The sequence below is a fragment of the Chelon labrosus genome (assembly GCF_963514085.1).
Source record: "Chelon labrosus genome assembly, chromosome: 10".
Taxonomy (NCBI): domain Eukaryota; kingdom Metazoa; phylum Chordata; class Actinopteri; order Mugiliformes; family Mugilidae; genus Chelon; species Chelon labrosus.
Genome location: NC_140360.1, coordinates 29760269 through 29774170, shown reverse-complemented (window position 1 = coordinate 29774170; position 13902 = coordinate 29760269).

Sequence of the window (13902 nt, the reverse complement as noted above, 5' to 3'; positions counted from 1 at the left end):
ATAAATAAATAGATAAATTAAAACCTCAAACACCTGAGAAGTTGGAGGACAGGGAGATGAAAGGAAGCAAGGGAGGAAATTTTAGCTGCGCATGTTAACAAAACAGCAACGGGAATGTTATGAATTTAAAGATGGTGAGGACCCTCGGGGGGAGAGAGAAAAAGCGAGAGAGGTTGAGAGAATATCAGAGAAAGGCCTTAAACAACAGAGGATGTGAGTGAAAAGCGAAAGCTAACAGAAGAGAAGCCCACATAAACACAAGAGAGCAAGAAGTACCAGTGAGGTGCGTCAAATTTTCGTTTTTTCATCTGTTAATCGGCATTTTAATTATCTTAGTTTATGCTGTGTCGCCAAATCTGCAGGCATTTGTTTATTTTTTTGTTGCACTGGTTAAACTGATTTGAAAAGAGGTGAAGAGGGACAGAGAGGAAAAAAAGAAAAGAAATTAAAGCATCAGAGCATGGAGGAATCTCCTCCCTCCTCCAGACAGACGTGGGCCGGTCTTCAAAGGGAGCCTCTTTCGTATCCATCTGCCTGCCTCGGCCCTCAGCTTGGCCTAATCTGATTAGCGACGGCTCGTCTTAAAAGTAGCGTGCAGTAATTAATCCGAGCCAAATGAATGATTTAATTAACGTTAACATCTCCTCTTTACACCAGGGCCAGGGCTGGGCCAGCGCTGAGCGGCTCTGCTTCAGACGGATGTTACAGCTCCAATTCAGAAAGAAAGAGACGGGGATGGAACAGGCAGGGATTAATAGAGGATGGAGAGAAAAAAGGAGGAGAACAGGAGGAGAGGGTCTTTATACGAGCAGGAGCAGCTTTATAATGCAGGTTTTTAAAGAGGGTTAGACCTTTAACATGAATTCGCATTGAACTTATATAATTGTAATGAGTATTTTGTAAGGCTTTAGCAAACCATAATCTATTGGTCTGCTCTCTCATAAGTCTTTGACTCATTGTGAAGAACATACCACTGGCCTCAGATGCTTCCTGTGTTAAACCTTATGCACCTCAAAAGTCAGATAGCAAGTGCACCGTTTTATAACAACATGAAAATATTCCACACACGCACACGCGCGCGCACGCACGCACGCACGCACGCACGCACGCGCTCATCTAAGAGCATTGGATTTCACTCGCTCAACACAACGTTGTCACATGCAATGCATTCTGTGCCACGAATCCCCTTGGCCTGTGTCAAGAGCGATCCATGCAGAAAACCTCAAGAAAAATACAGATATCAAAAAACTCAGTTATGACTTATATTCAGATAACCTGTGAAAAACTGTTGTATTCTTAGCTTACGTAAGGGTGCCCCCAAATTCCTAATTGATCTCAACTGTTAACTGTGTTTATTTTTAAAAATCACAAAAGTAAGCCATGAGGAAATTTGAGGATTTGAAGATGCTATTAGTCTGGCGCCATTTGGGCTTCATTATGTGGTGAGCTTCAGTCATGCAGAAAGAAATTACGCGCAACTGGATAGTCCTACAACAAATCAGAGCCCTGGAGCCCACAGCTCTCCAATGACCTACATGACTGCGTAGCTGTTACCCGTCTGTTCATCACCACATAAAGCTCACCCAAACCATATGATTGACTGAACAGATTTTTTCGACAGGTGAAATAAATTCCGAACAGAGACTCCAGACCATAGACTTTGCCATGCCACATTTTGATGGTACCAACCACCAACACAATTATCAAATTTACTGATGACACCACCGTTGTAGAACTGATATCTAACAACAACGAATGAGCCTACAGAGAAGAGGTTCGGCATCTTGTGCAATGGTGCGGTGACAATAACCTTGACTTAAATACCTCATAGACCAAGGAACTTATTGTGGACTTTTGGAAATCCAAGCATAATCTGCAGTCTGCCCTCTGTATGCAGGGAGAGGAGGTTCAGAGGGTGGATAGCTTTAAGTTCCTTGGTGTCCACTTCTTTGCTGATCTCACCTGGGCTTCACACATCTCCCACCAGGTGAGCAAAGCACAACAAAGACTCTACTTCCTTAGGAAGCTAAGGTACGCTCTCCTCCCCCAGTGCCTCCTGACAAACTTCTACAGGTCAGCTATAGAGAGCATCCTGTCCTACTGCTGCATTGTGTGCTTCAGCAGCTGCACAGAGTAAAATAGCAAGAACCTGCAGCGAGTGGTAGATTAAAAAACAGCTTCTACCCTCAAGACATCAAATCCTTCACACCGTCAACCTCTCTTTCATAGACTACTGTGCAATAATTCCCATATTTATCCTCCAGTCCACCTACACTCAATAGGCATATTTGCACTAATGTGGATACCATTTGCACTGCTGTTTAACTGTTTACTGTTTTGTTTCTTCACTGTGCCAATTACATTCATTTCTGTGCTACTGTGTGCTTTTACTGTATATATAAGAGCTTCCAAACTGTATTTTGTTGTTTTTCACCAGACAATGACAATAAAAACTTCTTATGCTCTTATTCTTATTATTCTTTGCTTTAGCAACAAAACCAGTGACTCTAAGCCAAAAGAATACACCTTGTTCCCTTTGTTCTGTTCTCATTTCCAAACTTGATACATTTACTTTACTTTACTTTAACTTTAAAGGATAATTCTGTTATTTTTTTTTAATTCCATCCTGGTATTCAGTTAATATAGGTCTTTTTGTTGCTAACTTTGCACAATCCATCTACGTTGCAGAGAATATTCATTCATTCATTCATTCATCTTCTGTAACCACTTATTCCTGTGAAGGGTCGAAGGGTCTGCTGGAGCCTATCCCAGCCGTCATCGGGCGAGAGGCGGGGTACACCCTGGACAGGTCGCCTGTCTATCGCAGGGCTAACACAGAGACAGACAACCATTCACACTCACACTCACACCTACGGCCAATTTAGAATCACCAATTAACCTAATGAGCATGTCTTTGGATGGTGGGAGGAAGCCGGAGTACACGGAGAGAACCCACGCAGACACAGGGAGAACATGTAAACTCCACACAGAAAGACCCAGATGGCCAATGGATTCGAACCCGGGACCTCCTCACTGTGAGGCATCAGTGCTAACCACCTCGCTACTGTGCCGCCCTGCAGAGAATATACTGGGGATAAAAAATCTAAGTGAAAGTAAAGACAGAAATAAGCAACACATGAGCTTATCAATACTGTGTGCTGCCATGTATAAATCGGCACTGTCAATAGCATTTAATAGTACTTCACAGCGTGTTGTAAGATAGGATAGTGTAATACCGGGATAAAATAAAATTAAAAAAATGTGGTATTTCTCTGAAGCCTTTTCTGTGTACAGCAACTAAAGGTCTAATAACTTCAGCCAATGAAATTTGAAAATTCAAAATGTTGATGTGCCTCCTTCTATTTTTTGGTGAATCAGTTGTTAACTGACTGCTGTCGAGAAGTTCCTCTGCTAGCGTTAGTGGAGGCCAAGTGAGTGTGCATTGCAGTAGTACATTTGTTGTATTTCAAGACTGACTTAAATATTTTACATGCCACAGTAGTATGGGCTTCATCTTTCCACACACTTGATGAACCAGTGCTAGTTTGCTGCAATGACCAACTGGGTTCCTCACCAAATGTCTTCTCAGAGGTGTCAATGTTGCTATTTTCACATGATCAGCGACTAGTCAACCTTATGCTTAAAGTATCATGGCACAGCAGTAAAGTCGACTAATTGACTAATTGACTAATTGACTAGTCGACTATCGGTACAACCCCTGCCCACAAAGTTTTTGTGTTGGAAAGCTGGTCTGGATCCATTCTGTTGGGGACTGATTACATTCAGGAAATTATACTCAGGGCCAATAAAACTGATTGGCTTGCAGTGATGGGCGGAAGAGTAACAGCGACATAGTCAATTGAATTTGGTTGCAATCAGTGAAGCGAACTGTTTAGAGTCCACTATTGTGTTGTAGAAGATATTGACAGTGAAATAACGTATTTAGAAATTAAAGCATGAACAGTTAACAGCATTGAGGAGTTTGTCGAGAGTGCACAACTGTACTCAGTAGACACTGACCATGGGTTGTATTGCTGTTATCTAATTAGGACAAATTCATCAAGTTTATAGTTTAGAGTGACAGTATAGGATTTTATTACCTGACCACATTAAAATGGGATTAGTAATTTTGTTGTGACAGCTACCATATTTCTCGGCACATGCTAAACACAAAATGTTTAATCCCCTGAGAGGATCCCTCAGAACAGACAGACTTCCTTAAAAGAGCACATTTGAAACAAAGTAATGCAGGCAGAAGAATTAGGTCTCAAATGATAAGCAACTAATTTCAAAGCGACCTGCTGAAATGAACTGCATTTTTGACATCCATCAAAATGAAGTCAGATTGCGCACAAAGGAAGTGATATTATAACGTGTCATTTTAAAGCCAAATAAAAAAATAGAAGGAAACAGAAAAGGAAGTGTTAGTTAATCTGAGAAAAACTACATGACACACTCGAGAGCATGAAATATATTTTATGTAATGAGTTGTCTAAAATAATTAGGCTCTACCAGAATTTAGAATTGGTAATTGTTTTCTACATCATGCACAAATATCGATTAAAAATATGAAATGCTTCATGTCACTTTTAGTTTTTCTTTATGAATCCCTTTATTCACATCTATCCCCAACATTACACCAGTTCATTTATCAACCTGTCATGCTCCCATCTCCATCCTTTCTTCTGTCTATTGCATTCTCCATTTGTTTATCTTCCTGTCTAACATCCATCCCTATTAATTTCTGTGTTGGATGCTTGTTTGTTATCATCGCCGTCCATCAATCACTGCCCATGCCCCGAGACAAGAGTAGTGTTTTTCAAAAGAAATGGCACACTTTCACCTTTCTCTCTGCTGGCTGTCAAAAATTAAATTACAGATTTCTCATGGAGCTGCATACGTTGTCGTTGCTTCCAAGAAAATCATTACAGGCAAATAAACAAGCATGACCGATTCACATGTTTTGCAATACCCAGCAAGAATAGAGAAGGAGGGACTGAAAAGAAATATTCTACCTTGAATGTTGAATGGGTTGTCGATTACGAAGTTTCCGTTCCACACCACAGAGAGGTCAACCGGTAGATCACTGATGTCACTGCCCTCGTAGTCATACTGTGACAGAGAATGACAAGGTGTAAGAAATTGCTGATTTATTTATAATGGATTCAATGCAAACTAGGAATTGCATGAAATATTGTTTAATTTGCATAGTGATACACCCCAACTTGTTCATTGCAGGCAGCGGTACAGCCCAAGAATGCACGCATGCATAAATCCATATCCATCAGAAAAGACATATTTCATAAATACACACAGAGAAATACCAGATTGGTTTCAGTTGACCGGGCACGGAGGAATGGAGACGGGAGAGAGGAGATGAGCAGAGCGGGACAGAGGGAGAAAAGACAGGACAGTTGACGAAAGGAAAATAGGGTGAAAGATGGGGAGAAGAGAAGTAGAAGGGGAAGTTCAGGAAGGAATGTGAGAGGTGAGAAGGAGCCAGAAACTCAATTTTTTTTTCTGAGAGGACCATATTCATTAACACATGAGGGAGAGATGACATACGGAACAGTGTGAAGTGAAATTGCCATTTCCACGAAAGGCGTGAGAACCCCCCCCCCCAACACACACACACGCACTTATGATACAGTCTGAACTTTTCTCCATTCTACTCTGAAGTTGATCCAGAGTTTTCCTTGATGAGGTGGACAAAGTTAACAACTTTACCTTAGATGAAATTATAAAAGCTGTCAGAATTACTTTGGGCATGTTAATGTCCCAATTCAAGTACGTATAGAATGCCGAGGATATTTGCAAAACAAAGAACTTTAAAACATATAGTAATTTCCTTTCATCTGTCTGTTCATGTTCACAGTGCAATCGAGACAAAGCAACTCAAACAGCGTCCTGACACTTGACACTACTGCATGCAAACAGTTTTGTTAATGGTCATCATTTTACAGGAATATTTATAAGGATAGTTGTATTCATCTGTGGGTGACTTGTGTTCACACTCCACACAAATCTCTCTAACCGGGCTGACCTGAGATCATTGTTTCTGGCCCGAGGGTGAAACGTTCCTGGGTTTCAGAACAAAGACCTCGGTGGGAAAGCACCCTAAAACTAAATGTGGCAGCATGAAATAAAGGCATGTAGTGAGTGCGAGAAGCTCCAAAACATCAACTTCAAAGCAGCAAGCTTTAGCTGCCTTATAGACTGTTTTACAGACTATGTCATGACTACTTCATGGTGGTTAGCTGGAGGCAAAAACAGTTTTGCCATCGCAGAACTGCATTTTCCAACTCAGCAAACTTCATTTACTTCATATTTTGCTAAACATAACACAGCTAGCAATATTTTAGCCTCATAGCTATTAGCATGTGTAATAGCCTCCATTGGCATATACATTGACCTATATACAGGGGCGTAGCACCAAATTCTGGGCCCTGTACACTTTTTTTTTGCTCAAAGTCTTTTTATTGCCATATATGCAAAGAACGTACAAACCAAATACATCACAGATTTAAGATTTAAATGTATCAATACAAACAAAAGAAAACAATCCCCACCCATGCTCCAACAGAGCCCCACCCCCCACCCCCCCCAAAAAAAAACAAAAAAAAACAAACAAACAGAAAAAATAAATAAATAAATTTACTGTACCATTCAACTTGCTGGCCCCGATTCTACATACAAGCACATACATCATATGCATTGTCTGCATGTTGGAACTGCTCACAAAACAAAATCAAGAAAACAGATAAATTAAAGTAATAGTGTATGACAGGTCTGAAAAAGGAGATCTATACACACACACAATGCAATCAAAGCAGAAGTGGTTCCTGTGAGTCCCTAATTCTCTACAACAGAAGGTCACTCCAACATAGCATCAACATGGGTGATATCCAACCTCTCCACGTGTGCCAGAAAAGGCTTCCATGTGTCATAAAATTTCTGAGCGCACCTTCTTGTAGAATAGCGGATCTTCTCAAGTGTCAGGTGGTGTAAAAGGTCACCGACCCACATCCTAAAGGTTGGAGGGTGTATATCCTTCCACCTAAGAAATATCAATCGTCTGGCAATGAGAGATGCAAAAGCTATTATATTCTTTGCGTATCGATTGTAATGAGTGTCTTGTGTAATTACTCCGAATATCGCAGTAGCGGCAGAGGATTCTATAGATATCTGTAAAACATCTGATAAAGTTTTAAATATTGCACGCCAGAAGTTTTTTAGTTTTGAGCAAAACCAGAACATATGTGAGAGGGTAGCTGGTGTTTGTTTGCATCGATCGCAGATAGGATCGAAACTGGGTATAAACCTTGCTAGTCTCACTTTAGACCAGTGGAGGCGATGCAGAATCTTGAATTGAATAACTGTGTGCCGCAGACAAATTGAAGAGGTATGTATTCTATCTAAAGCCTTTCCCCAAGTTTCTTCAGGAAGTTCTAACCCCAAATCATCCTCCCATTGCTTTTTCAATGATGTCAAGGGTTCCAGATTATATGTACTTAGTAGGGAATAGACTTCCCCAATAGTCCCCTTGGAACCTTGATTAAGTCTCAGAATGGTATCTAAGAGGGAATGGGGTGGCTGCGATGGGAAATGAGTAAATGATGCTGTTATAAAGCTGCGAAGTTGTAAGAATCTAAAGAACTGAGACCTGGGAATGTCAAATTTTAACCTTAACTGATCAAAAGATGCAAATTTAGTGTCAACAAACAAGTTTTCTATTGTGGTAATTCCTCTATTGGTCCATTCATTGAAAGCTGTATCTACAATTGATGGCATAAATTGATGGTTTTTAACTGTAGGAGCACAAATGGGTAGATCTCTAAGAAAAAAAAGCTCATCTGAACTGTACCCAAAATTTTAAGGAGTGTTTTACAATCAGATTTGAGGTGAATTTAGATATAGGCTCCAAAAGAGGAAGTTTTGAGCAAAGTAGTGAATGTAAGGAAGTTTGAGGACAAGATAATTTTTCCATTTGCAACCATTCTGGTGAAGTGTTATTAGATGGAAACTCCTTCCAGTACAACATTGATCTGATATTAGAAGCCAAATAATAATACTGAAAATTCGGGAGTGATAAACCCCCATATTGACGGTGTTGTTGTAAGATTCCTTTTCTTATTTGAGGGTTTTTCTTATTCCATATAAACCTAGATATTAATGTGTCCACGGACAAAAAAAGGACTTGGATAAATATAGGGGAATACACTGAAAGATATACAAAAATTTGGGTAATACATTCATTTTAATTGTGTTAATGCGTCCTCCTAATGACAAGGGCAGTAAACTCCATCGCTCCAGATCTTGTTTAAGGCGAGTTAATAAAGGTGAGAAATTAGCTGTGAACATATCTTTAAAGGTGTGTGTTATCCAGACTCCTAAGTATTTAATATTTTGTGGGCTGACTTTAAATGGAAATAGGTCAAAGTTAAGTTTCTTAGCTGTCGCGTTTACTGGCAGAATTTCGCTCTTTTGTAAATTAATTTTATACCCAGATATTTTGCTGAATTCCTCAAGTAAGTTCAGGGTGGTGGGCAGACTGCTTAAAGGGTCAGACAGATACAAAAGCGTATCGTCAGCATATAGGGACACTTTATTTTCTGAGCCATACCTCTGAATTCCCTTTATACTGGTTTCACCACGTATCGCCAAGGCCAATGGTTCTATTGAAATAGCAAATAGGAGAGGAAGGAGATAATGGACAGCCCTTTGGGTTCCGCGATGAAGGGAAAAGTAAGGGGAAAGATTGTTGTTTGTTCGGACAGCTGCTAATGGGGAGGAATACTGGGCCCTGTACACTTTTAATGTCAGTGGGCCCCTATCCATGCCAGTGCACGAAGCGCGAGCAAAAACAAAAATGGGGGCATTTGTTTATAAATAAACAAGCATAAGGAACCATCAAGCTGCAAATACACTGCCTGGCCAAAAAAAAGTCACCACCGGAAAAAAAAAAAGGTCACACACTCTAATATTTCGTTGTAGTGCCTTTAGGTTTGATTTAGGGGTGGGACTCGATTAACAAAATGAATCTAATTAATTAGAGGCTTTGTAATTAATTAATCTTGATTGATCACATTTTAATCGCATAACAATATTTGCCCCCAAAACCAACATTTTTTTATTTAAATGGATTTTAGTGGACTGAATCAAATAATAGGCATAGACATGAATATTGTACACTCAAGCTCTTTTAATGTCTGGTAACATGCATTTAATTGCATTTCAATTCAAAACAGCAGAAACTGAAAGAAAATATCCCTAGCCAAAACTGAACAGACCTAAAGTTAAAGTACCACTTTAAGTACTTTTTCAGAACAGTATTGACTTTAAATGGTAAAAATAGTAATAATAATAAAACAATTGGGCTGCCAGCATCCTTTGCATTTAGATGGCACCGTAGGGTTTAAGTGCTTCGGTGGTGTGCAATACCCCGCTTTTATCAAGGCTTCCATCAGGTAGTTTTTTAAATAAAGTTACCTTCCGTCAGTCCCAGCAATGTGCTTTCATCTGATTCCTCGATTTAGGTAGCCGTAAGCCGAGCTCTCACGTGTATCAGTGTAATGGGTGTACCAGGAAATCGTGCACTGACAAAAGTTCTGCGTTGTTTGGAATGCAAACTACGATTTAAATGCGTTATTTTTTTTAACGCGTTAATTTCTTTGTAATTAATTAATCGGAATTAACACGTCCCACCCCTACTTTGATTATAGCATGCATTTGCTGTGGCATTGTTTCGATAAGCTTCCCCAATGTCACACAAGATTTATTTCCATCCAGTGTTGCGTTAATCTTTCACCAAGATCTTGTATTGATGATGGGAGTCTGACAACTGCACAAAGCCTTCTCCAGCACATCCCAAAGATTCTCAATGGGGTTAAGGTCTGGACTCTGTGGTGGCCAATCCATGTGTGAAAATGATGTCTCATGCTCCCTTAACCACTCTTTCACAATTTGAGCCCGTTGAATTCTGTCATTATCATCTTGGAATGCCCGTGCCATCAGGGAAGAAAAAATCCATTGATGGAATAACCTGGGGTCTCATGTACTAGCACTTGCGTGGATTTCCTTCTAAAATGTGGCGCACGCTCAGATCCACAAGCACATTTCCTTTGTACATCCCAATCGAGCGCACATGTTGTACCTGTTCCCTTCCTGTCCTCAACCCTTTTAAATATGCAAATTGTATTTAAATTGATTCTGCACCTGATGTTTACCTTTCTGCACGATCAGAAAATGAAAACATAAGAATGAGTAAAATGGGAAAAAAAAGAAGAACTTCACAGAAAGCGAACTGGAGACGCTACTCACTGGAGTGGAGGCAAAAATGTACTCTTTAGCAAGCTTTCCCTAACCCACGCGCCACAATGTTGGTTAATTGCATTTGCGCAACACATATGATCTGTACATTGATCAAATTAAAATGTTTCATAATGTGATAGCGCTTTTATAGCAATGTGTGTGCAGTCGATAGCTCCGATTACATTCGGAAAACCGTCTCTCGCTGCAAATTGCGCTTTAATGTTGACCTGTTCAGATGCATTGTTTGGGAATTTGATATACCTGGCTGACATGAGAATAACTCCGTCCCACACGGCTGGCATGGCTCTGCTGGCACAGTCCCAATCGGTGGGACTAATTGTTTTCACATTTATGACAGTTTCCCAGCATCACCTCTAAGTGTCACCAAAGGATCAACAGCTGTAGAAGCCAGCGTACGCCAGCCATTAACACGTTGGCGTAGGCACGTACAAGTTCGCAGACATTTCACTCTTGATACATCTGAACTTTTTCATGAGCGAGTACGTTTTTGTCTTTTTTTTTTTGGTCTTTAGACATGGTTGTTTAAGAAATGAGAAGTTACTCATTGCATCAGTTAGGTTTAAATAACTGTTGCCAGCTGAAAGATAATCGCCCATGCAGTAATTATCCAATAGGAGGCTCGTACCTATTCGCTGCATGCATCCCTTCTCTCTGGGGTTGCTCTTATAGTGGCATTCAATTGGTGTACGCTTGCTTCTACAGCTGTTGATCCTTTGGCGACACTTAGAGGTGATGCTGGGAAACTGTCATAAATGTGAAAACAATTAGTCTGACCAATCGGGACTTTGCCGACCGACCCTGAGCAGAGCTGTGAATTATCCGCATGTCAGCCAGATATATCAAATTCCCATACAATGCATCTGAACAGGTCAACATTAAAGTGCAATTTGCACTGAGAGCCGGTTTTCTGAATGTAATCGGAGCTATTGACTGCACACATATTGCTATAAAAGCGCCATCACATGATGAATTTGTATATATCAACAGGAAACATTTTCATTCGATCAATGTACAGATCATATGTGATGCACAAATGCAATTAACCAACATTGTGGCACGTGGAGGACAGTGTGCCAAAGAGTACATTTTTGCACATCTCCACTCCAGTGAGTAGCGTCTCCAATTCGCTTTCTGTGAAGTTCTTCTTTTTCCCGTCTTACTCATTCTTATGTTTTCATTTTCTGATCGTGCATAGAGGGGAATCTCGGGTGCAGGGTTAATTTAAATACAATTTGCATATTTAAAAGGGGGCGTGGACAGGGAGGGGTCAGGTACAACATGTGCGCTCAATTCCACATTGATTGGGAAGTACAAGCGAAATGTGCTTCTGGATCTGAGCGTGCGCCCCTGGGCAATTAGTGAGCAGAACGGGTTGTTAATCAGTTTCAGCTGCTTGATGTTAAGGAAATTAACAGCATGTCCACTAGAGCGGCAACAGTGAGATGACCCCTAAAACAGTTATGGTTTTACAGGTGGAGGCCGGTGATATCTTCTCCCTCCTCACCTTTGTTGACTGTTTTTCACTAGTTTTGCATTTAGGTAGGGTCTGGTAGCATATGGCAATACCTGAACCCTACATAGATTGCATAGGCAACCCAACTCCTCCAGGATGGCACATCAGTACGTGCCATTGCCAGAAAGTTTGCTGTGTCTCCCAACACAGTCTCAAGAGCATGGAGGAGAATCCAGGAGACAGGCAGTTACTCTAGGAGAGTTGGACAGGGCTGTCCTCAACCCATCAGTAGGACCAGTATCTGCTCCTTATGGGTATACAGGTTTTATCTTGAATTCACATAGAAAAAAATAAAATAAATCAACAATTTTTCAAAAATCACATCCTTATTTCAGATAGTTTGAGTTCAGCCTTAAGGAAAAAGAGATGGAAAAAAGAGACAAGCTGAAGAAAAAGGAGAACAAAAAAAGGGAAAAAATACAGTCATTGTAAGCAGCCACAGACGAAAGAATGTGGGAAGTTTGGATCTCCACTGAGACATTAAAAAGATTAGATGAACAGAGACCAATGAAACCACAAGATTCTGGGAGATCAACGGCTCCATAGAAGAGAGAATCAACCAAAGCACTCTTTCGCCACAAAGGAAAGGCTGATTGAACATATTCCCGTCCCACTAGATCAGTGTGACCCTGAACCACCACACACACGCAGTGCTGTTGACTCTATTTGCATTACTATTACATCACACTGGATAAAGGCCTGTTTATTGCAGTCCTGCGAAACCACAGCACCTCCCAACACACGCTCACATATTACTCCTCTCTGTGGCGTGGACCCCATTAAACTTTAAGGGTTTCGACTTGTCGGCAGTCACCAAAACACAGAGTGAGCTTGTTCTTTTGTCAGTCCCTGCCCACCCTGCTGCCTGCCACATCATGCTTTATTCATACTGTCACATGGTTTAAAACGCTGACACAAACCACACTGTGACACCGTGCCACCCAGTCACATTGAGCATCGCCCAGTGTCTAACTCGCTTTCCTAGGTGATGCTCAGGAGGAACAGAAAAGTTGTATGCTGATTTTATGCTTAAAAATAAATAAAGAAAAAGGAACAGCCAAAAGAGGAAAAACAGCAGAGGACTGAAGCAGCAGAGGGAGACCAGTTAAGCTAAAATTGTTAAAGCAAAACAATGGAATGGACTATTTTACCATAAATTAACTAAGGAGAATTCCTCCTCTTCATTACCACTCTGAGCCCAGTAAGCTTACTCTGGCATTATGTATAGTAACTTGATCAGGTACTGATCACCCATGAGGAGAGCTTGCTTCACTGCACTACGTCACATAACACCAAATACATGGATCTTCAGCTGAGAAGAAGAAGCTAGGTCCATATACTCACTATGGATTGTCTTTCCTTCAAACGCAAAGAGGAAAACACTGATAGAGGAAGCAAAGAAGAGAGACTGACCAAGCAAGAGGCCAGACAAGAGTCATTCTCAGACTGTTTTTTAGTTAGTGGCTAGTACTGTACCTCAGTGTGGCATTAACAAAAATGACAGGAATCTTCAAAGTCAATTGATTTATCCTCCCGGGATCTTAAACCTCTGTACACAATTTAGTGACAATCCATTGCATTAATTGCTGAGATAAATCAGTCTGGACTGAAGTCATGGGCCAATAATTACTAATTAGCACTGAGCACGTAGAACTGTCAGTAGTTTTGCAGGTGTTGGTCATAAACAAATGCACTGAACAAAAGTGGAATTTGCAAAGGGAAGTTATTCCAATTCATCCTAAAAAGAACATGAATGATTACAATAAAAATTGTATGCCAATGAACATGTAGTCCCTGAGATAAAGCAAAATGTTTGATTTAAGAAAATAATGGGTTCTCAAAACAACTTTACTTGCTTTAAAAAAATTAGGAATTATTACCATTCTTTTTCTTATTGATTCTCAGGTTTCACACATTTCCTTGATTTAATTATATTTTTTTAGGTTTAACCATTCCAGGTGTGGTTCCATCTTTGCCCTCTTTGCATTCTAGGCATTTCTCTAGTCTGTTGTAGGTTACTTGTTTGGATTTCTAGGCTACAGCTTAACTGAGTTGCT